This window comes from Staurois parvus, unplaced genomic scaffold (genome assembly GCF_062004578.1).
Source record: "Staurois parvus isolate SC_StPar_1 unplaced genomic scaffold, SC_StPar_1.0 ptg000138l, whole genome shotgun sequence".
Taxonomy (NCBI): Eukaryota; Metazoa; Chordata; class Amphibia; order Anura; family Ranidae; genus Staurois; species Staurois parvus.
Genome location: NW_028317934.1, coordinates 2,226,950 through 2,254,327, shown reverse-complemented (window position 1 = coordinate 2,254,327; position 27,378 = coordinate 2,226,950). Strand labels below are relative to the sequence as shown.

The 27,378-nt window shown below is 42.9% G+C and overlaps 1 protein-coding gene across 1 annotated transcript in view; it reads right to left on the bottom strand.

The window, feature by feature from the left end:
- Positions 1 to 23,233: 23,233 nt before the first annotated feature.
- LOC149465262 (doublecortin domain-containing protein 1-like) overlaps positions 23,234 to 27,378 on the bottom strand; it is a 182,897-nt gene continuing 178,752 nt past the window's right edge. The window contains exon 25 of the mRNA XM_089673493.1: positions 23,234 to 27,176. The gene's annotated coding sequence lies outside the window, so the exon portion shown is untranslated. The remainder of the gene's footprint in view (positions 27,177 to 27,378) is intronic.

The following is a 27,378-nucleotide window of genomic DNA, read 5'->3' as shown; positions in this document are numbered from 1 at the left end:
AGCCATGGCACCACCTGCCTGGAGTTTGCATGTTCTCCCTGTGACTGTGTGGGTTTCCTTCGGGTACTCCGGTTTCCTCCCACACTCCAAAGACATGCTGGTTGGCTCCTGTCTAAATTGCACCTAGTATGTGTATGTATGAATATGAGTTAGGGACTTTAGATTGTACGCCACTTGAGGGTTAGTGACTGATGTGAATGTACAATATATATGTAAAGCGCTGCGTAAATTGACGGCACTATATAAGTACCTGAAGGAAATAAATAAATAATAAATTTTAGTGCACACAAACATATTACCAAATTATTTGATACCTTTTTAAAAGCTGAGGCTGTATCAAGTAAATAAATACCAGATATGTCAGCCTCAACATTATGCACGCCCATGAATTGGCAAACAAGCTATGCTACTAAAAATTGTTCATGGAAAAAATTTTAAAAGCTTTTACTGATATAAATGTAGCCTTAACAGTGAGTGATCTCACAGCATTCTCCAGCTTGACACCTAATATGGAGATCCTGAGCACAAAATACGCACAGGTAAGCCTGATACATATGGCAAAGAGTAGGGTCAGGTAGGGGGTTGGGGATGCAGCACCTTCATTTACAGGCAGAAGAGATCAAGAAAGCTTTACAACTGTTTTAATCACTGTAACTACATAGCGGGCATCCAGGAGTGAAAACAGATAGACAGTGTGCTGGCGATGACATGATAGCTATGTTGGCAGCAGCAAATGGGTTAAAAAACTGTTGGATACTTACACCTCTAAAATAAAATAAAAATTTTGCAATACTGAACTTAAAAAAAAATGGAAGTTTTTTTTTCCCTCCAAAGAGACTCTTCTCAGCCACTACAGATTGCCAGGTTCTGTGCTAAATGACGGCCAGCAGCATTCAACCCACTTCCCCTGAGCCCAGGTTGTCATGGTAACACTCCTTGGGGCTTTCACACATCGTTACATGTACAGTGCCCACCACCATCACTGGAGAAAGAGAAGAATCTGTGTCATCTCCTGACTGGCCAGAAGACCCTTTAAAAAAGTTGTGTATATATTCAGCTAAAGCAAGCCACCCCTGATATCTCTAGCTGCTTTTATTATGAATTAATTCATTCTCAGAGATCACATCAAAGACTCGAGTTTGGTTTCAGAACTACTGTGTGTTTACATAAAGGGCTGGCAGCTTGTCAGGATTCTGCTGCAACCGAATGTAATAAGGAAAGAGCTAGGATTTTTTTTAAAACTGTGTTGTGAACAGTAAATTCCACCATAACACTTACAGCTATGGAGATGAATGAGAGTATTTTTACTTTCAATCTTTTTTTACAGATTTAACAAGTACAAAGTTAAGAAAAAGATCCTTTAGTGCAGAAAGCAATACAATAATAATGATTACAATGGTGCGGGGCTGAGACCATGGCTCACATTCACAGGAAACAAGGGCAAAAACAATGGCAAATAACCTTAGGTAGGAAGACCAAAGAAACTGTACCAGGGACCCCCAGCGGGAGAAGTAATACCTGACAGGGTCTAGCTACAGTCAGGACTAAAGAGCCTAGGCTGAATCTCCAACACATAGCACGGCTCGGCCCGTAGAGCCAACTAAAATATTCCTCAATAGGCCATAGCAGAAAAAGAGAAAACAAAAGAAAAGAAAAGGAAAGAAGAGAAAAAAGGAAACAGGTGTACTCCCGGAGGAAAAAGAGGAGTATGGCTCCTGTCTGAAACTCCAGAAAGGAAACTTTATAGATCCACATGAACATATTTTGCCCAAGGTTCTCATATTGCGAGAGCATGTTTTAAATTGTCTGTTCAAAATATGTAGTGCATAACTTGGGTACAGGTCCACTCATAGCATCCTCTAATTGTGGGTTAAGATGTACTGCTAAAGTAGCCTATTCTTTTCGAAGCCACCTACTATTGTAATCCATGGCGCCTCCTGCATGGAGTTTGCATATTCTCCCTGTGCTTGCGTGGGTTTCCTCTGGGTACTCCAGTTTCCTCCCACACTCCAAAGACATGCTGGTAGGTTAATTGGCTCCTGTCTAAATTGTCCTAGTTTCATCTCTGGCCATGTGGGATCTCCTGCATGGTAGGGGTTGGGGAAAGACCAGGGGTGGACGGACCATTTGGAAACTCGGGCACTGCCCGAGGGCCCGGGGTCAGTAGGGGGCCCCATAAGATGCCCCTGGTACCTTTTTCATAGGCTTTTTTGAGTTTGGGCAAGGACACAGGGGCCCCATGATCCCCTATTGCCCGGGGGCCCCATGAGTTGTCAGTCTGCCCCATGGAAAGACCTGGCAACCTACCCTGTAAAATAATTGCTAAGAGAATTCATGGAAAAAGTCGCTTACGAGTGACAGTCCATGCAATCGCCAAGGGTAGGATACGACTGAATGGATAGAGAGAGACTATTGTAATAACGCATTGGGGTGTCATGTAGAACAAATGGCACTGCAATACACCCTGCATGCCGGTAACATACATCTTGCTGTATACAGTAAGAATAGGTCCTAAACCTTCTTAGAAATTCAAGCATACTCAAAGTAGTAAAAAAAAATGCACAAAAATTTGCATATCAATTTTCATCTGCTAAAATCCAGATTTTTAATCAGTGTAATCCATAAAAAAAGGGAGAAAAGAACAAAATCAGATCTGATAAGGCTAATCATCCAAATACATACTGCTCTCATCCCTATTGTTTAATCAAATATGTATGTGCTGTAATTAGTGGGAGAAGTGTTCGCTACCTGCAGAATTCTCGCAAGCTTTAATCATAGCATAATGAAAGAGAAAGCAATCAAGGCGAATGGGTATTTGAATAATATATAGATATGTGGATCTGGCTTTCTTCTTGTCGAATGTAGTGGACCTGTCACCCCCACACCGTACAGAAAAGCAGTTCTGAACACAAAAAGCATACTTTTAAAACACCTTAGCTCATTTAATAGATCCAGGCTAACCAAGCAAATCTACAAATATAACCTTTCCTCTTTTTCCCTTTATTCTGTTCCAGAGGGCTCTTTTAGAACCCTCGTCAGTCCTACCAGATCAGATTCTCTTATAGCTGATTAAGGTGTCTGCAAACTTCTTGAATACAGGAGTAGTTTTATCAAAGGATGCACCCCTAGGATGCCTATAGATATACGTCGGCTCTGAGCCCCCAATCTCCTGCAGCGTTGAGCCATCGGTATCTGAAGGGTTTTCAAGGGTGCCTTCCTTCACACAACAATGGAACTGCGGGATGTTTGCTCTCCTCCCTTCCCCTTGGATGTTATTCTGATTAACTGTATAGCTGCCAGACTTTTTTTTTTTAAATAAGAATTATATGATCATTATTATTTTAGGACTGCATTCTTTTGAGAATGATCTGGGCATGTATAAGTCATCAAGTATCAATTTTTTAAGACTGGAGTATGCTTTATCTTTTTTGTAATGAAAAGCACGCCATGTTGGACAAGGTTTGGGTAATCTAAGTAGTGAAAAAAGGTCTATTGCTGCAGATACAAGTGAGGAGGGCATGTTGGTGGGCTTTTGCTTTTATGTGGATTCATCCTTTAAGGGTCTATGCACACTGGCATTGGAAATTGCTGCTTCTACAGGAGTTTTGTGTTTTGCCTGTAGAAGCAGATTCATGTTCTCCTATGTGTCCATGCACATTGGCATGATTAGAGGCATATTTTAAGAGGCAGAAAAAAAAACCCCTTCTGGCTTACATTTTTGATTGGAGGTTTCTGGCAGATAAAACGCTAAACAATTCTAAGCGTGCCTAAAAATTGTACAAAAACACTCTGTATGAGTGTTTTTTTTCTGCCAAGGGAACTGGTGTTTTTATGATCCCAGTGTGCATGAAGCCTAAAGGAAAGTGTACTAGTTTTTTTTGTTTACTATCAAAAAACAGGCTGTGCTTTAAATATACATAAATATCTATCAAACAAATAGGTATATAAGTGAAGTCCAATAAACAAAAAAAAAAAAGTCAAAAGTGTAGATAAATTTAAAAAATTATCAATAGTGTCCAAAGTATAAATAACACCAAGTGAATCCGCCACCAAAATGGGTTAGGTAAAACTCACCAGAGCAATATGCTGATTCTGTGATAAACCAGCATATAGCGCTAGTTGCTCTGGGAGCGATGGTCTGTGTGGTAGCAGCAACACTTGAGAAAAAGGAGAGAAGCGCCTCTAAGTGCAATAAGTCTTTTGATTCAAGTCTAAATGTAGAAACACTCACATGTGTGAAGTAATCATGAGCATAAAAACCGTGGTTAACAATAGTTAACGGTGGGGTGGTAACCCGGGTGAAGAGCCGTCATCTCTCTGCGATGTGGGGAGGTCAGCTCTCGGCTGGAACAGCGTGGTGGCTGGAGGGGGAACAGCGGTGAGGCCAGCCTTCATGCACGTCCTCCCTCAAAGCCGGATGGAACGCACGCTGGAACGTAGCGGCGGCGTGGCCGTGATGACGTCAGATCCCAGGGTGCACTGCGACGCGTTTCGGAGCATGCACTGGCCGTGGAAGGCGGAAGTGCACTCCTTTTTCAAGCTGCTTGAAAAAGGAGTGCACTTCCGCCTTCCACGGCCAGTGCATGCTCCGAAACGCGTCGCAGTGCACCCTGGGATCTGACGTCATCACGGCCACGCCGCCGCTACGTTCCAGCGTGCGTTCCATCCGGCTTTGAGGGAGGACGTGCATGAAGGCTGGCCTCACCGCTGTTCCCCCTCCAGCCACCACGCTGTTCCAGCCGAGAGCTGACCTCCCCACATCGCAGAGAGATGACGGCTCTTCACCCGGGTTACCACCCCACCGTTAACTATTGTTAACCACGATTTTTATGCTTATGATTACTTCACACATGTGAGTGTTTCTACATTTAGACTTGAATTAAAAGACTTATTGCACTTAGAGGCGCTTCTCTCCTTTTTCTCATCTACAGAAGTTGCTACAGCTTATTTGGAAGCCTTGCCCTCAGTGCCACACGGAATCCTACGCTCTTCATACAGTAGCCACTAATACCACCATCACCCATACTACCATTTCCCAGGACTTTGCAGTGTTTGCGCTGTTACAACCCTTCCTCATTTTTTCTGCAGCAACACTTGAGGCTTTTAGAGGATGAATTCCAGGGAGTAATGCTCTGCAGAGCTGAATATCCACTTCAAAACAACTTATAGACATCCACACTGAGGTTCAAACCGCCACTCAGAAGAAAGAACATAAGAGCTCATGGTGCAGTATGTAATGAAATCACAGCTTTAATAAAAAGAATGCACTTACAGAAGATGGTGTCCAGACCGACTCCAGTGTGAATCGCATAAACAAGTAAAAGCAAACCCAGCCTGGCTTGCACATGCGCTGTACAAGCGGACCGGGAGCGTGTTGACGTCACATCCAAAGGCTCCGCCCTACGCGTTGCGTCATCGACGTCCTCACGGAGCGGTTTTTTTTTTTTACAAACGTTTTTAGTAAGAGATTATTATTGTTATTATTATACAGGATTTATATAGCGCCAACAGTTTGCTCACCGCTTTACAAAATGAAGGTAGACATTACAGGTACAATACAATTTGGTACAAGAGGAAACAGAGGGCCCTGCTCGTTAGAGGTTACAATCTAGGAATACATAGACTACAAAAACCGCACCATACAGTGAGGTAGAATCAACAACATAAAACAAGATACATAAAAATTAAACAGAAATACAAAGCACATTTGTAGAAAGAAAATAGTAAAAATAAGATCAAGTACATGAATGCAGTATTCAATAATATCGACAGAACAATCATAAGCTCATTAATAGATATGATGTAAAATAATCCCTGATAGATCATCACTCAAATAATAGGTGTCGATGCGCTCTCCAACTATCCCATTTACTGTCGAATAAGTGCATCCCATCCAACAGCGTATATTGAATACGTTCCACAAGCATAACCACATAAACTCTTAGTAAGACAGAAGCTAAATGGACTACTGGCGACTTCCAGTAAAGCGCAATAGAGCACAGAGTGGCGTTACAGATAGTGTGAATTAGCTTCATTTTGTTAACAGGGATCCCAGGAATCAACACACCCAATAAGCAAATTTGCAAGGATAAATCCATCGAGGAGCCTGCCAGAGCGGAGGCCAGTTCTGAAATTCTACGTCAGGTCAAAGAGAGACTAGGACAAGCCCAAAATACATGTACAAGGGTACCGGCCAATCCACACCCTCGAAAAAAGAGGTGTGATGTTCTAGGAAACATAACATGCAGTCTAGAAGGGGTATAGTACCAGCGAGTTAAAACCTTTAGGGCTGTCTCACGGACCGAGATAGATCTAGATCCCTTCCGTATATTCTCCACCATAGAATCCCAGTCCTCATCGGAAAATGTCATCTCACAGTCAATTTCCCATTTCTGTCTGTACAAAGGGGGCATTGGATAAATGCTAGTTAAAAAGGAGCGATATAGATCCGAGATAAGACCCCTACCCCTGGGCGAATCACGGCAGATACGTTCCAAATAAGGAATCGGGGACGAGGGTGTCAAACTAAAATGGTGCGGATACGGTGCGATCTGAGCCAAATGTATGACTCAAATTGCACCGCACAGAATTCACATGTGACTTTCACAGGAATGGGGAGTGGTTCCTGTGGGAATCACATGCAATATGCCGCACCACGCAAGTGTGAACCCATGCTAAGTCAGACCTATTTACAGTGAAACATAACCCATCCAAATATCAGCAAACAGAAAACACAGCAAACATAAAGATATAAGTAAACCATAACTCAATCTCAAAAAATCTCACTGACAACCTAACAGAGTAACAGAGAGCCTAACTAACAAATTGACTATATACAATATATACACAAAATGGGGAACTTAGATCAACCAGCTAAACTGGAGATAGGCAGTAGGGACCAGGACTGAGATCAAAGAATAAGAGGAGCTGATATGAGGCAGTAGGGTACAGGATGCAAGGCAGGAGCAAAATCAGGGTCAGAATAAATGGCAAGCAGTCTTTAGCAGCAGAGCAAAACACTGGAGCCAGAGGCACTAATAGGGGAGGACCTAAATACCCTCCCCGCAGCCAGCATCATTTGGAAACTGATTACTGGGATCTGTTGGCTGCTGAGAGACACCCGCTGGTGGACACTGGAACTACAAACTTCCGTTCTGGGAAGCACAGTGCCACCAGCAGGTGATCCAAATTCTGACTTAAAGTTTGGATTGCTTTCTTTACAGACATCAACATAATTTGCATACACAACATCTCATGTTTACTTGACTGAAAAAAAACCCTTCATTTTTGTTTTAGAAAATATATAGAAAATCATGTCAAATTTCATTAGAACCAGTTGAATGTATGCATGCCATTAGAATAAACTAGCCTCAATCCAACCTCAATTCAAGATATCTATGTTATTTCATTCTTGTTGCATTACAAATCATTGTTGAAGCCCTGAAGAAGGGGGAGACCTTTCCCCAAAACAGATTGGCTGTATCTGTTATTCCTAACAGATAAAGATTTTACCCAAATTTCAAACAAGATGTAAGTTTGTACTCATAACCACACACTTAGAAGCTTTTCATCTGTCGAGTGATTGGGTTACTAAGATCAGAAAGGCAGCAGCCAAGGCCTAGAATTGGGTCACTATCTTTACTATATACCAGGGGCGGACTGACCATTTGGAAACTCGGGCACTGCCCGAGGGCCTGGGGTCAGTAGGGGGCCCCATGACATGCTCTTGGTACCTTTTTCATAGGCTTTTTTGAGTTTGGGCAAGGACACAGGAGCCCCATGAGTTGTCAGTCCGCCCCTGCTATATACCATAGTCATGCTAAACAAAATGGCTTCTGTCCTTGAGGTGTTCCATTTAAAGGAAAGCTCCAATGAGAGAATCATATAGATTCCCAGTGCTCACCTCCTTCACAATATATTAGTTTCCTGGGTGTCATGCTGATCCTCTTACCTCAATATTGTGAGTTCACTTAAAAGTCCAAGCATTCCTAACCTATCTTAGTCTCCCTATGGGTTGCTAAGCTCTAGTGCAGGAGTCAGGTCCACTTTAACAGCAGGATATTTTTTTACAGTGACGTTAAACATAGAAAAAAAAATGGCACCTTTTCCTTTAATTTGAAGATTGTTACATATGCTGCCTTGGCCTGCGTATTATTTTCTTACAATTCTTAGAGCCTACTCAGCAAACATTGGTGCTTTTTACTGCAGTCATTGTAATAAACAAGGGCAGCGCAAACAATAAAGTTGAGCAATCCAAATTACAGAAATGATTGTCAATTAAAATAAGTAATGTGGACAGAATGCAGACTTGCTGAATCGCTGAGAAATTCACAATTAAATGTCTTGTAGACGCAAACTTATTTTGTATAATGTGTTCTCAAATGATATATTTATATAACACATGAGTGGCGCCATGGTTTTATTGACTGAGGATTGTTTTCTATTAACCCATTTTTGTCTAAGAGAAGCTATCAAGATGATGTATGCTTAAAAAGTAGGGCAACATAAACCTGATATTTTAGTCTTTGTTAGATGCTGGGAATTTTCATCACCTACCTCCCTGTCCTTCCCTCAGGTCCAAGGCTGGCCATGCAACTATAGATTTGTCCATCCATGCTAACCAGCATGGATGCAGGAATCACCCTTTGCTGGCTATTGTATTCTGACAGCTGGCACCTGCGGCTGTCAGTATACCCAAACAGTCACAGCATCTGTTTGGTTGACAATTTTCCACTTGGCTCCTTTGATTAAAGTCAATTTAAAAATCAACATTTTCTGAGCCAGTTGGTGCTGGTAGGGTCACCTGTGGCTCAAATTTCAGTCGATTCAACAGGAAATGGCTGAAATTCAAGCCAAGTATGACATGGTTAATTCTCCAGGGAGCTTACCCCTCTAGCTACTTTACCCATACTATAAAATCCATCTAAACAAATGACTGGCTGCCTCAGGTGCACATGACTGTGAACCACCAGCCAGCTGGCCAGCAGTATCTGAGGAGTCCTCAAGTCACTCCACCTTCCAGTAAGTGGATCTCCTCCCTTTTTCCATTTAAAAATGGGGTTCAAACATCACAGGCTTCTTTTATTGATTGCTCATGTAGATACTGCCTTCATATGATCCAGCAATTAGCTTCCCTGCATAGATTCACACAGGACAGCTTTATTTTGGTCCATTCGAGGTTCTCAATCTTACCTAAACCCCTGATGAAGAGGGAGTTGACTTGATGTTGACTTTTTTTTAAAACAAGACCAATTTGGACACTTTTATCTTTTAAATATGGGATTCAAACATCACTGGATTTTTGTTCTTGATTGCTCATGTAAATACTGCTGACCAGTAATTTGTATTATCCAGCAATTAGCTTCCCTGCATAGATTCACACAGGAAAGCTTTATTTTGGTCTATTCAAGATTCTCATTCTCACCTAAAGCCCTGATGAAGAGGGAGTGCCTTTGACCCCTGAAACACGTTGACTTTTTTTAAAAAACAAGACCAATTTGGACACTTTTATCTTTTGCTCTGACACTCCTTTTACTGTCAGGGGCTGCCATCCTTCTCCTAGTTTTGTATGCCCACCCCTTAAAAATGAAATCTTCTTTAGCTGACTTCCCACACTTCATTGTATTGGCAGAAAACACATTGCTCACTGTATTCAATGGCATAGATAGCATTACCTTATAATAGGTTTTTTACATTTTATTCCACTGTTTTTCTTTGTGTGGGACAATAGATCACATGGTGGGGGAGGGGCTTCCATGATAAAGGCCCATCTAACTTCTGTTTCTGATAGCTGCTTCTAAAGCTTACTAGATACCTACTGAAACTAGCTAAATAATTGCTTAAAGCTTAATTCAGCATTTTAACAATCCCTGACAGGAGATGAAAGATTGGCCTACAGAAATGTTTTGCACTTTCTAAATGCTTTGCATCCTACCTGTATGTACTGGGCCTGGGCAAAAAAGGTGAAGGAAACTCAAACCACTTTTATGACTGTTGTGGGCTGCTTAGCAATAGATATGTACTGTAAGAGTGCTGGACTCAGGAGTGAATGATAATCAGCTGTCCAGACAGTAAGATTTTTGGAGGTCATTTTCTATTGACAGGGGTATTACAAAGGCCCTCAGAGAGGTATATAGAGTTTTCTAATAAGTCCAGTGTGACAGACCCAACTGGGACAGGGGCTTTTGGAGGGGACTGCAGGCTAGCCTACTGCCTATGGGCCCTGGCATTTAAGTGGGCTCTATTCTTTGGGAGGTGCTTTCCTGGGGGACCTTTGGAGTAGTTTTACTTCGGATTCAAGTTCAAGTTGAACGAGTGCGATGCAGTTAAACACAGCAGTTGAACTAAAGCAGGAGAACTTAAGCAGCAGGAAGACACAACAACAGCAAGAAACTCTACTGCACGCTGGACAGACTGCAAGCAAACACCCTGGGAAACATCTCTTACAAGTCTGAGTCCCACTCCGTGTACCTTTATATAATAAGTCCCTCTTCTCCTTTCCATATTACTATCCTCTGTTCCCAAATCTCATTTCTTTACCCCTCTGCTCCACCCGAAAACTTGTACATCTCCCCCTCATTGCTATCATCTCCCTACTATTGCTCTCATCACCTCCCCAAAATGCCTCTTCCACTCCTCCTTCTCATTTTCCTCTCCTCCATTCCCAAAATCCATTCACTATATCCCTCTGCCCCTCCCAAACAATTGTATATTGTGTCCTCACTGCTTCCTTCACCCCTCTATGGCACTCACCACCTCCTCCTATTACTCCACTCTCCCACTGACCCGAACACCTCCACTAGTAGTTTCTCACACTCCTGCACATCCCGCTCCCATGCCACCTTTCTCACCCTTCTCCTCCTCATAACCGCGGGGGACATCTCCCCGAATCCTGGCCCTCCACCACTTCCCTCACCCGCACAACACCCTCCCGCCTCCACGTCCTGCCGCAACCCCCGCAACTTAGTATCTGTCCCCCTGCTCCCTAAAATCTCCCCCCCCCCCCGTTTTCATGTGCACTCCTGAACGCCCCCGATCGGTGTGCAACAAGTTTACCGCCATCCATGACCTCTTTGTTTCCCGCTCCCTCAGCCTCCTAGCGATTACGGAAACCTGGATACAGCCTACTGACTCTACCTCCCCTGCTGCACTCTCCTATAGAGGTCTCACCTGGACCCACTCACCCAGGCCCAACGGTCGTAAAGGTGGTGGGGTTGGTCTGCTCCTGTCACCGCAGAGCACCTTCCGAGTCCTCCCAAACCCCCCCTCCCTATCCTTCTCCTCCTTCGAGGCCCACTGCGTCTGACTATTCTCCCCAACCCCCCTGAAGATTGCTGTGATATACCGGCCTCCTGGATCCATACCCCGCTTCCTGGATGACTTTTCCTCCTGGCTACCCTTCTTCCTCTCCTCTGAGCTACCCGCCATCATCCTTGGGGATTTCAACATCCCTGTCAACCTCGACAACCCGGACACAGCCCGTCTCCTCCACTTAACCTCCTCCTTTGCACTTGCACAGTGCATACAATCCACCACCCACTCTGACAGTAATATCCTTGATCTTGTCTTCTCCAACAGCTGCGCTCCCCACAACCTCACTAACACCCCCTTCCCTCTCTCCTGATTACCTTAGCTATCTCCTCGTCCTCCAACGCCTACCCCTCCAAATGTCACACTACTACCAGCCGTAACCTCCGCAACCTTAACCCTGCCTCCCTCCACTCTGCAGCTGATCAACTCCACGACAGCATCCTCCCCCTGTCCTGCCCCGACTTGGCTATGACCGCCTACAACAACACGCTCTCAACAGCCCTTGACTCACTAGCGCCTTTAACCACACGCAACATCAGACCCCGACCGCTCCAGCCCTGGCAGACTGATCACACCAAAACCCTCAAACGACACAGTCGTGCCCTGGAGCGACTATGGCGCAAAACCAAATCCCAACAAGCCTTCACCCGCTACAAATCTACCTTCCACACCTACACCTCCTCCCTCCATGCTGCCAAACAAGCCTACTTCCTGACCCTCATCAAGGCCCTCTCCTCCAATCCTCGCCGACTCTTCTCCACCTTTACTCTTTACTCTCGCCACCCCCACCTCCACCTCCACCCAGCACCTCACTCACTGCCCTTGAGATTGCCAATCACTTCAAAAACAAGATTGACACAATTCGCAAGGACATTGCCGCAACTCACACGCCCTCTCAACCTGTCCCCTCTCACACAGCTACCCCCTCATCCCCCCTCCCCCTTGACATAACCCGCAGGGACTTCGTCGCTGCTCAAACTCCCTCCAACCCCCTTCCCCCTCACTCAGCTACCCCCTCATCACCCCTCTCCCACGGCCCCACCACTGCTCTGACCTCCTCTTCCACCCCACCCTACATTCCTCATACTGAAGCTCCCCCAACACTCCGCACCTTTAACCTTACTACCATCGAGGAAGTCTCCAAGATCCTCTCTGATGCCCGCCTCACCACCTGCCCACTCGACCCTATCCCCTCACAACTCCTACGACCTCCCTCCCCCTCCATCCTACGCTCCCTCACCTGCATCTTCAATCTCTCCCTCTCCTCCGGCACTTTCCCCTCCCCTCTGAAACATGCACACATCACCCCCATACTTAAAAAGCCCTCCCTGGACCCCAATGACCCGAACAACCTCAGACCCATCTCCCTGCTCCCATTTACATCTAAACTCCTCGAGCGCCTAGTCTACACCCACCTATGCTCTCACCTCAACGACAACAACCTCCTCGATCCCCTACAGTCTGGCTTCCGTCCCCTACACTCCACCGAAACTGCCTTACTCAAACTCTCCAACGACCTGCTAACCGCCAAAGCTAATGGCCACTATTCAGTGCTCCTACTCCTTGACCTCTCTGCGGCCTTCGACACAGTCGACCACCCCCTCCTCCTCAAAAAACTACACTCCCTCGGCCTCAGAGATTCTGCTCTCTCCTGGCTCTCATCCTACCTGTCACAACGCTCTTTCAGCGTTACCTATAATGCTACCACCTCCCCCTCACTTCCCCTCTCTGTTGGGGTCCCTCAAGGCTCTGTCCTCGGGCCCCTTCTCTTCTCCATCTACACCTCCTCCCTTGGCCAACTCATACACTCTCACGGCTTCAACTACCACCTCTATGCCGACGACACACAAATCTATCTCTCAACCCCCCACCTCACCCCCTCGGTCTCCGCCCGAATCACACACCTGCTGAGCGACATATCAGACTGGATGTCGTTCCACTTCCTTAAACTGAACCTCTCCAAAACCGAGTTTCTTGTCTTCCCCCCAGCCCGGACACCCCCCCCATTGACTTCTCTATCACATCGAATAACGCTACCATCAAACCCGCCCCGCAGGCCAGAGTACTTGGTGTCATTCTGGACTCCAACCTATCCTTCCAGCCCCAAGTCCAATCTTTAACAAACTCGTGCAGACTCCACCTCGCCAAAATCCGCACGTTCCTAACTCCAGAAACCACTAAACAGCTCATCCACTCCCTCATCATATCACGACTCGACTACTGCAACTCCCTCCTCACTGGCCTGCCTCGCCGCTGGCTATCCCCGCTTCAGTCGATCCTGAATACGGCTGCCAGACTCATTCACCTTTCCAACTGCTCTGTCTCCGCCACCACCCTCTGCCAATCCCTCCACTGGCTTCCGATTGCGCAACGGATCAAATTCAAAATCCTAACGCTGACGTACAAAGCTGTCCACCATACTGCCCCGAACTACATCACTGACCTAATATCCAAGTACTGCCCAACACGCACATTCCGCTCCTCACAAGACCTCCTTCTCTCTAGTTCCCTGGTCTCCTCCTCCCATGCCCGCCTCCAAGACTTCTCCAGGGTGTCACCCATCCTCTGGAACTCCCTGCCCCAACCCATCAGATTATCACCTACTCTCCTCTCCTTTAGGCGCACCCTGAAAACCCATCTTTCAGGGAAGCCTACCCCACCCCCTGCTAACTTGCTGACCTCCTCCACTCTTCCTACCACTCCATCCCCCACAGCTATCTCCTCCTGTGCCACCATCCCCTCCTTCCTAGATTGTAAACTCGAAAGAGCAGGGCCCTCAATCCCCTCATGTTTTGCATTGTATTGGTATTGTTCTGTCACATGTTCTGTCCCCCTCTGTAATGTACAGCGCTGAGCGAACTATTGGCGCTTTATAAATACTGTATAATAATAATAATGTTTCCCCAAAACAGACTCTGAGAACTGGAGGACTTGGATACAGATTTGGGTCCTCTGTGGGTTTGTTTTTGAGGTGTAGAATCAACAGTCCAAGCCAGCATTGACTGCTGCAACCCCTTCCTAGACTCAGACTCAAAGCAGGCTATAATCTGCTCAAAACAACTGATGATGGGCTCTCCTGCTGTTATGTGTAATCTGTTTATTAAGGTGTTATGTGTTTACTGCTATAATGTTTACCTGTGCATGCCTATCCTGTCTAGGTATGAAGTATCTTTCTCTCATTGTGTGCCTCCTAGATGTGAATTCCCATTGTTAATTGAGTAACCTATTGTTTCTGTCTGTTAGCTAATCCTTCTAGAGATTCCTACAGGATGTGATTAGTCTTGTGTCAACTTTACCTCATTACCTAATCATTGTGGGATGTTTACTCCAGTGTGTAATATTTGTTTTTATTGTTCATGTGGTGACCGCCCCTATTTGTGAAGTGTTTATAAACCTGTATTTTTGTTCAATAAATTCCTTTGGTTTTACCTCAACATCTTGTCTGTGTACGATGCTTGGGGTAAAGGGCTAGTATTAGTTATCGATCTGCTGGAAGAGTTTGGAGGGCAGGAAGCACTGTTTGGCGGAGGCACCCAGGAGGTCCGTCACATCCAGTAAATGGTATTTAACACAATATAGAAGTGGAAAGCCAATGGATTTCGAGGCTTCACAACCACTCCTTCATCAAGATTTACATGTTAATAATAGGTTCAGATTAGCATTAATGTGTCACACTGGTGCCTGACCATTACGCTATCCTTTTTGTGTCCACATCTGCAGTCCAGAACAAATCTGAACCGATTATCAACATATAAGCCCTGATGAAGGGGGAGTCTCAACACCTTGAAACGTGTTGGGTTTCCACTTCTGTTCCCACATTAAAAAACATTTACTGGACTCATTAAACTATTATGGAGCTCTCCTCTTTAAAATACCATGTGGGCTGCTTAGGTCATCGTTTCACAGCTGAAAGCACTACTCCACAGTAACTTGAAACAGGTAAATCCAACAGATTTCCAAGCCAATTATTTTACCTCAACCAATCACAACAAAACATCGAAAAAATTTAAGTTTCTTGTGATTTGGCGCTGTTAGTGTATACAACTGCTCTCTGAACCGCTATAGTATGTAAACTCCCCAAAGGTTTCATCCAGACAATAAACCGTCTGCTGGAGAAGCCGCTCTAATAATTGTATATTATCCCCCACACACGTGGGGGCTGCCTACCTCTGATAACCTGCCTGTTATTCTTACACTGGGTTTAACCTGAATAGAAATCCTATTGAATTCTCAGTCATAATTGCACGGAACTGTATAATCCATTTAGGTCAAACGCTTCTGAAATGTCAATTCATTTCCTCTCCCATCCGCACTCGAGCTCATCCGACAGACAGAGAAGGAATTTCACCCTGTGCAGAAGAGAGATGAGCCTCAGTCAAGAGTCAGCGACATTAGTTGAGGAAACTAATAAAGTGCATGTATTAAGTAATAACATTTTTAAATTCATTGCTTCCAGCCAGAATTTATATTCAAGGTCTGGCACAGGCTATGAAATCTAATTTTGTTCTCATGGATGTGTGATATAATTTTATAAGTGTTATAAAAAGAAGGTCTTTACTTATGCTGACCGCAGAGCCGCGTTATCTAGTCATATATAACGCCGCTGGCCTCTCTCGTAGGATGGCACCGGGGCAAGGTTTAAAGAGAATTGATCCGCCAATATTCTTCTGTATGGCTGAGTGGATTTACTGCTATTCTTGATGAAATTTTACGGTGTGTGTGTGATGGTTTTTTTTTCTTTTGAATATACATAGCACCTACTCTGCACTGCAAGGCAGTCATTGCTTTGGAAAATCAAATGAACAGAGTTGATTTAACATCAACTATTAGAGTAAAAAAATGTATATATATATATATATATACACACATACATACACACACACAGTATATACTGTATATACTGTGTGAATCTTGGGTAAAGGTTGTGTGGATTTTTTTGTGAAAACATTTATAGATGGGAAGCTGCGATCCAGGATTTATTCTATGAACTCCAAATACATATATAATTTACAGCAGAGTATTGGTGGACTATGAAGGCTTCCAGATAAGGGTCAATAAACATGTTTTGCCAATAAGCTTCTTCAGGATCCAGGTTATTGGTAGAGCATAACTATTATATAAACATAATACATGATTATTGTAAATAACACGCATAATATCCAATACTACATAAAATATTTTATATTTATATATATATATATATACACGTATACACACACATACAGTTGTGTTCAAAATAATAGCAGTCAGACATCACTAACCTGATCAATCACTGTTTTTGGTAGAAATGATATTTCTACATGGCAAATAATTTACGAGCAGGTGTAGTAGAGTAATAGAAATCCAACAGACCCAACTGCCATGACATGCATGCTGCTGATTCTGTGTAATTGAATCACTAATTGAAAGGGGCATGTTCAAAATAATAGCAGTGTGGAGTTATATTAGTGAGGTCATTCATTCTTTGAAAAACAGGTGGCAATTATTGCCCTTATTTAAGGAAGGAAGGCAGCAAATTTTGTAATGCTGGTTACATTTCTCTCTGAAATTCTGAGGAAAATGAGTCGTTCCAGACATTGTTCAGAAGAAGAGCGTACCTTGATTAAAAAGTTGATTGGAGAGGGGAAAACATATAAAGAAGTGCAGAAAATGATAGGCTGCTCAGCTAAAATGATCGCAAATGCTTTAAAATGGCAACCAAAACCTGAAAGACGTGGAAGAAAGCGAAAAACTACCATTCGAATGGATAGAAGAATAGCCAAAATGGCAAGGACTCAGCCAACAATCAGCTCCAGGAAGATGAAAGAAGTTCTAAAGTTCCCTGTGAGTACTGTTACAATTAGAAGACGCCTATGTGAAGCCAAGCTATCTGCAAGAAGCCCCCGCAAAGTCCCACTGTTGAAAAAAAGACGCGCTGAAGAGGTTACAATTTGCCAAAGAGCACATTGACTGGCCTAAAGAGAAATGGCGCAACATTTTGTGGACTGATGAAAATAAGATTGTTCTTTTTGGGTCTAGTGGCCGGAGACAGTTTGTCAGACGACCCCCAAACACTGAATTCAAGCCACAGTACACTGTGAAGACAGTGAAGCATGGTTGCGCAAGCATCATGATATGGGGATGTTTCTCATACTACGGTGTTGGGCCTATTTATCACATACCAGGGATCATGGATCAGTTTGAATACATCAGAATACTTGAAGAGGTCATGCTGCCTTATGCTGAAGAGGAAATGCCCTTGAAATGGGTGTTCCAACAAGACAACGACCCCAAACGCTCCAGTAAACGTGCAACATCTTGGTTCCAGACCAACAAGATTGACGTTATGGAGTGGCCAGCCCAATCCCCGGATCTTAATCCAATAGAAAACTTGTGGGGTGACATCAAAAATGCAGTTTCTGAGGCAAAACCAAGAAATAGAGAAGAACTGCGGAATGTAGTCCAATCATCCTGGGCTGGAATACCTGTTCACAGGTGCCAGAAGTTGGGTGACTCCATGCAACACAGATGTACAGCAGTTCTCAGAAACAGTGCTTATACAACTAAATATTAATTAAGTGAGTCAAAGGAAAGCAAAACCTTCAAACATTTTTCAGTTTATATAGTGAATGTTTGAGTTTGTAAAGAAGAATACAAACACTGCTATTTTTTTGAACAGTCTAATATTCACTTTTCTTCAATTTTTTTAGAGGAACAACACAAATTTGATATATTTTTCTTCATGTTTTGATTTGGAATAGAATGTGTAGTGTTCCCAATGCATTTGTGTGTATGGAAATAAAAGCTATTAGAAGGATTTTGAGCTTTATTCACTTTTTTCAAGACACTGCTATTATTTTGAACACAACTGTATATACACAAGATGCGCTTACATTGGTGTAGTGGAACATGGGGCACCCCGCTAAAGGCCTCTAGGCCGGCATAGGGGCCTCAGTACCAATCCATACAGCAGAGAGCCGTCACAGGCAGCATAAGCACACAAAGATCTAAAAGAGCAAGATAGGACCACTAGATGTGAGAACATGTCAGTCTAAGGGGGCAGAGTGACAGCACTAAATATAACAAGATAAATATTCATAATAGCCTCCTGCTAGCATAACGGTCTACAACAAAGATGTCAATATCAATCCAAGAAAAAAGAAGGCCAAAGCTGTAATATAAACAGCAATAAAATAGACAACAAAACCCCTTTCATGGTTATAGCCAAAAAAAGCCATGGAATGGCTATTATGGAGTGTAGGCTATTATGTTTATATAATAGTGATGCTCTACCAATACCCTGGGTCCTGAAAAAGCTTATTGTTGAAATACATTGACCCTTGTCCGGAAGCCTACAGAGTCCATCAATACTCCACTGTAAATTATACATGTATTTGGAGTTCATAGATTAGACATCCGGCCATTCTGAGTAGGGGGTGTTTAGGTACCCAACCAATTTGCAGGTACCTTTTAGAAGCATTTCTTTTTATGTTTATATTTTATACTATCTTTTAATGTATACAATAAAGTGTATGTTGTTTTATATATTGTGCCATCTCCAATGCTGAGCCTATAAAGTCCTGACTCTCTTTGTGGGCCTCCATTGTGGACCCCTTTTTTTCTATGGTTTTCGGATGTGGCTTGTGAAAGTCCAACCATTTTCCATGATTTTCATATTACTCATGTAACATTTAACCCTTACAGTGGTGGGAGAGGCCCAATGCATTGGTCATTTTCAGCTTTAACGTTTCAACCTGCCTATAAGTGGTATTTCAGTTACACATGGGGCATAAAGGATTATGTCACCCAGTCTCTCCTCTTAATTTTCTGCTTTGCTCCTAATCCATCTTGAAGTCTCATTCCTCTTGCTATAACAGGAGGGGCTATCATTCATACTGTTGCAATTTGCATAATATAAGAGAATCCTATATTTATTTTTACATACAAATATATAAAAAAATAAATAAGCAGCTCAGGTTGCAATAATCACTTTCAATCAAATTGCCATGGCTTCCATCTACCGGATTAAATGGTGCCCAGTGTAATCAGGAGATACTGCAAGCACAGGGTATCATGGGCCCGAGGGGGCTTCACCATGGCTTCCTTCATGATGCAGAAAGCAGTGCTTCAGATCATTCTATCACCCAGAGAAGATCAGAAGTAAAAAGGACCCTGTGGGGTCCAGCGGAGGAGGGGCAGAGTTGGGCTTTAATAATACAACTAGAAAAAAGGAAGCTCTATATAAAGGCCATAGCAGATGTTTTGAGCTGAGGATCATTATGGTTTACCTCTCCAACTAAAAGTAAACTATCAGTTTTGTTGAACGGATTTGTTAAAATCAGTTAGTCCTGAACTTACGGTCTACATATGTTTTCCAGGTATTCTGTAATGGTTTTCCAGCTATTCTGTAATGGGCTTCATTCAAAAGAAAAATAAAGCTATTTTATATGAACTAGTGTTTTTTCCCATTGGATTATTCATAGTTCACATGATTTATTCTTCCAATATGTATTTTTTTGCTACATGCAAACTTACTATTCATTTTAAAGCAGAACTCCACCCAAAAGATCCACTTTAAGTCCTCCTTTCCTTTCCACATTTGGCATGCAATTATTTTGGGAGGAGCGGGTACCTAGTTTTCATTTAGGTGATCCAAGCTGAAGTTCTCATCCCCCCCCCTCCGCACAGTCTTCTGGGACAAGTGTCAGGTCCCAGAAGACTGAGGGACCATTCACACATCACAGTGCAACTCACCCATGTGCAGTGGCCAGCCACTTGTGAAGCCAAAAGCCACATAGCTGGCTGCCCACGGTTAGGATGCCGGTGCAGGAAAACCCAAAGACTGGTGAGGAACTGACTCCGGTGAGGACAGCACTGGATCCCTAGACAGGTAGGTGTCCTTTTATTAAAAGTCAGTAACTACAGGATTTGCAGCTGCTAACTTTAAATTTCCATTTGAATAAAAAAAAAAAAAGTCAGCAGCTACAAAACCTGTAGCTGCTGACTATTAAAATACACTTACCTGTTCCTCAGTCCAGCGGCATCCTCACCATGGCTGGTTTCACCGGCCGTCTTTTCTCTGGCACTTTCACTGTGGGCACCCGGCTGTGACAGCTTGTGGTTTCACAGTCGGGTGCCCACTGCGCATGCACGAGTAGCGCTGCACTTTGGAATGGTCCTGTAGTCTTCTGGGACCTGTCATGTGTCCCTAAAGACTACGGGGAGGGAGGGGGGAGGACAACTTCCACTTCAGGTGATCGCAGCAGAAGTGGGAGAGGGTACCTGTTAAATTCGGGTACCTGCTCCCCAAAGGTGTCAATCCTTAATGAGGAGCGGGGTAATAAGTCTGAAAGCGGAACTTCCCTTCTTGGGTGGAGCTCCGCTTTAAGCAATTGTAAAGGTTAAAGGTGCAGTAGAAAAGAAAAACGTATCAGTCCTGACAGAAAGGGAAATCATATAGAAAAGTCCATAAAAGTCTTCTGAGGAAGAAGCGAAAGGTTCGAAACTCATTACCGCCCACATTCACAGATCCACATAGCCCCGCTGACATCACTTCTAGTCCGACCCCATCTTGCGTCCCAAGCTGCATTCCAAGCTGATCAACATGGTGGTCGGCCGCTTCCTGACACCTCACCATCATCATCATTACTGCGGCCATTAGACCAGGACCACATGGGAGTTGCACTGGGGTGTTAATACCTGCCTGTTTATTCCTATTTTGAGTGAGTTGCCAATTTGTCAATTTTAATAAATACTATTATTTTAATGCTGCACTTAGTCTGGCGCCCCTGTGTGTTCCTCAATGTCCATTCACAGGAGTGTGGCTCGGGTGAGAACCTGCTTGTGTGCTCCCATAACAAGAGGGTTGCTATTGAGGGCACTTGGCAGGAGGGGGGAGCCAGGACTGCCAATGGGGGACACAAGAAGATGAGGATCATGACCATTGCACAGAGCAGGTAAGTATTGTGCCAATTGTGTGCACTAGAGACATGGACGCTGTACATGAAAGCCATCTTGTTAGGTCTCAGCCATGTTCTCTCCTGTCCTCCCTCCTCCCTTTTCAATGGAATGCATAGCTATAAATTGAACGGAGGTCAAGAGGATCTCTTATCCTAAATAAAGCACAGATAGCTAAGCTTCAGGGCTGTACACCGCTGATTAGTCTGGTTCCATGGGGTCTGCTTGAAAATCACTTTCCTCTGCCCGATCGTAAAACAATAACTCAGTCAGTCATGACCTGTTAGGCCATTAGGGCTAGAGCATGCCATAAAACATACATTCCACATGAGTCATTTTTCATACAATTCATATACTTCAGCAGGAACTGGGCACATTAATATGAAGTATATATTCGGATTGATCATTTTAATACGAGTCACACAAGACCTTACATCACTATATTAGTACCTATCCTGGGTGACAAGGGTACGCTAGGTTTGGTATCTTTGCATTTGGAATATAATTCTAAATATTAATCTGCCAGTTGCTAGGATGCTACCTGTACCTATTGGAGGTTATTGACCTTAGTATGAAGTTGTAAGGGATTTGGTCATAACCTTGGTTACCGCCTAACACCCATCCCCAAACTGTATGATTGGTCATTTGTTCTCAGGAGACACCGCTTTGATATGATAGAAAAAGACTGACAGGCTGGAGAAAGACAGCTCTCGTTTAACATCAATCAGAAACCATCTAAGAGACTTGAGAGCCAAGGCAATCTTTTTGTTCGGACAATTGAACTCATTGCAAGGATTCTGCCTTCTGAACTCCTTTCTTTTATTTCTCTGTTGTTTTATTGTTCTCTTTATATCTTGGTTACATCTTTTTCTGTAAATATTTTTAATTGCACCATTTTGACCTTTTTAGTAATAAATCCTATTTTTTTAAAAGTGTTGAAACTGTCTAAAGCTTTTAATGCAAACTAAAGAATACCTGTCTCTGAAGAGTGCTACTGTGTGTAATAATCCTCTGAATATATCGGTCTATGCTGACAGTGTGTATTACAGATGCTTATATTAATATCATAGTGTTACTGCTAAGATTTGTGAGTTTCCTCCTTCTCTGTAAAAAGGTGGTGGTGGCAGTGTGAAGGGTCAATTGCGTAATTAACCTAACCCAGTAACAATCGCTCTCATGCTGCTGTCACATAGATTGTCATCCCGCGAGCTGGAAAATCTTTGTGTAGGGCGCAGCTGAGAGTGGCATTGTTACGCAAGTGACAGCGCGGTGTGAGATTGGCTGGTCCTTCGGTCACGAGTTGATGAGAAGGGCTGGGGTCTGACGCCGTGTTCTGTCACAAGTATTATATGTCTGCTATTTAAAAAATGTTTTTTACAACCGTTAGAATCACTTTAAGTCTGTAGATGTCATGCACCTTACCTATCCTCACACTTTCCACCTTTAAAGAGTGTGAGTAAAAAAAAACAAAGAAAATTGAACAACTAAAGAACTTTGTTGTTTAACCCCTTCATGGCGGCTCCTCCTGGTTTCTTACACCGGGAGGCGGGGCAGGGTTTAGGGTCATGAACCCCCATGATTGATTGTCACATTATCGGAAAGGTCCTGATCGCAAGGAAAGATCAGGACCTTTCCGTGGGACACCAACACATGTGCTGGGAGCGTGTAGGGCGCACGTTCTCATCACGTTTGTTTACAAATGGTACGCAAATATGCGGCAACTCGGCATCAAGGCCCAGACGTTGAGAGGCCACATATTTGCGTACCATCAGCGTGAAGAGGTTAATACTGCTATGCAGACTTTGAAGCTGGGAGACAGCATGTGAGCGTAGGCAGGTGACAGACTTCTTCTAACCTCAGTTACACATCCATTCAGGTTTTTTAAAGAGAAGTTCACCATTCTAAATGCTGCTTTGTCCCCTCTTGCCCTTACCTCTTGTTCCTAGCCTTTACCCCTCTAGATTATAAACTCACAACAACAAATCTCTCTTGTTTTTTTGCTATCATTGTGGTTTATTTTCCAATTGTGTGTAATTGACAATGAAACAATTATAATAAACTATATATATTCATGCATAATGTATCTGCATCATGCTCCCTATATGTATTGCTCTACGTAGTACAACAGGAGATGATGAGACAATATATTGTACTGTAATATAATGAATAATAATAATGACATACATAAGACTGTTTCAATTAAAGCTGAAATCTAGACACATATAAAAGATAAAAATGAGTGCTGCTCTGTATTTATTGATACATTATCAGATGTATGTTTTTCAAATGACAGCACAGTTAATACCTGAATTTAACTTGGCATCAGCCCCCTTTAGTCCCTGGCCAGCAGAGCTCAGAGTACAAGAGAAAGAAACAGCACAAGGAGTCAAACAGTTTATGCACTGACAATGAACATGCTGATAGGAAGAGAAAGCTGAGTGACAGAAATTAGATCATCACTGTGCTACTTCTTCTCCGCTGTACCCTATTGAGACCCATGACAGCCTAGTCCCAGAGGAATCGGGTTAAACAATGCTAGCTGTCACTCATCCAGGAAGACTAATAGCATCTAGTGGCAGAAAAATATACTGCAAGAGGCGAGTTTGGATTAAAATAATGAGTAACAGAACAAAAGCTGCTTTTTTATTTTATCTTTTACCCTTTTCAAATACTACATCAGTGGCAGCCCTGGCATATAAACGAGCTATAGTGGCAGAGAATTTCTTTACATTTTTATTCCCAGCTTTCATGTAGAAGTGACCTGAGGAGCTGTAAAGCTGCATGATCACTTCTGTACAGCACCTGGCTACCCCCCTTCCACCATGTGTACCAGACTTACCTTTACCTCCTGGGTGCCCAAGAACACCATGGCAGGTGTCATGATGGAGAGTGGTAGTAAGCACCACCTATTTTATTCTACAGGGTGTCTGTTTTCAGAAAAGATATTATATATGTGGGGGTTTATGTAATCTTCAGACCCAAAATGTGCATTTTTGCATGTGTGCAAATAATTAAAAAAAGTCTTTTTTTTTGGATAGAGTTATACTTTAGGCCACTAGTGCAATTTCTTATGCAACTTGAGTCACACAGAATCAAATGACAATTGAAATCACATTGTTTTCAATGGTACCCTTTCACATCCATGAGACTCAGCTTGGAGCGATTTTGGCAAAGGTTCCTGCACTACTTTGGTGTGACTCCTGTGCGATTTTGGCCCCATAGACTTCAATAGAAATGCACAGAATTGCATGTACTTGTACTTTGTAAAGCAATTTCATTCTTTTCCTCTACTTAAAGGCAACTTAAAGGCAGTAGTAAGTAATAGTATTTCTTGACCTATGGATAGTATGGCTTGACCTTGAGCCATGAAATTGCATCCAAAAACTGACAGGAGTAAAATTGTGCAAAAATCACAAACAAGTCACATTACATAATCACACCTGAAATCAGATCAAAATCGCATCTTAGTAGTGTGAACCAAGCCTCAATCTGATCCTATGTCACATTACAGCATCTCTATAGACTCCAGATTGACTTAGTAGTCTTAGTAGTGGCAAAACTATGGTGTAACCCATCTACTGAGAAAGATTTAAAAGACTGATTTAGTCATCTTAGTAGTGGCAAAACTATGGTGTAACTCCATCTACTGAGGAAGATTTAGAGGACTGATTTAGTCATCTTAGTAGTGGCAAAACTATGGTGTAACCCCATCTAATGAGGAAGATTTAGAGGACTGACTTAGTAGTCTTAGTAGTGGCAAAACTATGGTGTAACTCCATCTACTAAGGAAGATTTAGAGGACTGATTTAGTCATCTTAGTAGTGGCAAAACTATGCTGTAACCCCATCTACTGAGGAAGATTTAGAGGACTGATGTAGTCATCTTAGTAGTGGCAAAACTATGGTGTAACCCCATCTACTGAGGAAGATTTAGAGGACTGACTTAGAAGTCTTAGTAGTGGCAAAACTATGGTGTAACCCCATCTACGGAGGAAGATTTAGAGGACTGACTTAGTAGTGGCAAACCTATAGTGTAACCCCATCTACTGAGGAAGATTTAGAGGACTGACTTAGTCGTGGCAAACCTATAGTGTAACCCCATCTACTGAGGAAGATTTAGAGGACTGACTTAGTAGTGGCAAAAGTATAGTGTAACCCCATCTACTGAGGAAGATTTAGAGGACTGATTTAGTCATCTTAGTAGTGGCAAAACTATGGCGTAACCCCCATCTACTGAGGAAGATTTAGAGGACTGACTTAGTAGTGGCAAAACTATGGTGTAACTCCATCTACTGAGGAAGATTTAGAGGACTGACTTAGTAGTGGCAAAACTATGTTGTAACCCCATCTACTGAGGAAGATTTAGAGGACTGATTTAGTCATCTTAGTAGTGGCAAAACTATGGTGTAACCCCCATCTACTGAGGAAAATTTAGAGGACTGACTTAGTAGTGGCAAAACTATGGTGTAACTCCATCTACTGAGGAAGATTTAGAGGACTGATTTAGTCATCTTAGTAGTGGCAAAACTATGGTGTAACTACATCTACTGAGGAAGATTTAGAGGACTGATTTAGTCATCTTAGTAGTGGCAAAACTATGGAATAAATCCCATCTACTGAGGAAGATTTAGAAGACTGATTTAGTCATCCTAGTAGTGGCAAAACTAGTGTAAACCCATCTATTGAGGAAGATTTAGAGGACTGACTTAGCAGTGGCAAAACTATGGTGTAACTCCATCTACTGAGGAAGATTTAGAGGTCTGATTTAGTCATCTTAGTAGTGGCAGAACTATGATGTAACCCCCATCTACTGAGGAAGATTTAGAGGACTGACTTAGTAGTGGCAAAACTATGGTGTAACTCCATCTACTGAGGAAGATTTAGAGGACTGACTTAGTAGTTTGTCTTAGTAGTGGCAAAACTATGGTGTAAATCCCATCTACTGAGGAAGATTTAGAAGACTGATTTAGTCATCCTAGTAGTGGCAAAACTATAGTGTAAACCCATCTATTGAGGAAGATTTAGAGGACTGACTTAGTAGTCTTAGTAGTGGCAAAACTATGGTGTAACCCCTTCTACTGAGGAAGCTTTAAGGCTAGTTAACACTAGATGCAGTACAGTACGTTTTTTTTCTGCATCAAAAATGCATGCACAATGTTTTCCATGTATTCCAGTGGCCCTAGTTCACACCAGTGCAGTCAGTTCCAGGCAGTTTCCGGTGCAGAAAAAAATAGAACATGCTGAATTTCTTCTGCACAGAACCATACTGGAACATGGCAAACTGCATCAAAACTGCACCAGAACGGAGTGTGGTGTGAACTGTAAGCAAAAAACGTATCCGGAGTGCATTTTTGTAGTGTAAACTGGCCCTTAGAAGCTTCCTAAAGCTGGGTATACACGTATGGAAAGTCGGCTGGTTCAGCAGGAACTGACCATCTTCCATCAGTGTGGACTGCTGTTTGTTCAACAGAAGTCAGTCTAATGACCAGCTGCTGTCAAACAGTCATGCTGGAAAACCAGCATTCCATCTGCACTTGCAGCCAATGGCTGCAAGCACTGATCTGTGAATTCTGACAGAGACATAAATAGTGCACCATGCTAAAAAAGCAGCAATAACTAATAGTTCAATAATAGATAGTTTATAATCATAAAAAACAACCAAGAAGTAATTAACAATAATAGGGGCATAAAGCTGTGTATAATAAAGTGCAGAATTGCTTGTAACAGTCAATTATCACATCCTTATCGTAAGTGAATAATTGTGCATTCATCATTGTCAATAGTAACAATCAGTTCCACATATTAAGTGATTGGTGTAATGATCTTCAACTCCAATATCCTCCTATAGGTGATGCATCAGGAGAAACATGCTTTTCACTCCCAGATAAGCGACACTGACAGCCACCAAGTGGCTCACCAAAACCAGATGACCTAAACAGAAAAAAGGCCATTACGTGCTATTCCCAATCTTCAGGATGCGATATAAAGTATTTCTAAGATAGCTTCACTTCTTCAGAACTCTTTAGACAACTCAGGGCTATCAAAATCAAGAAAGAGTGATGCCAACAGTGTAATACGTTTTATTAATAAAATATAATTTTATTGGGTAATATATTGTGTTAGTGATCACTAA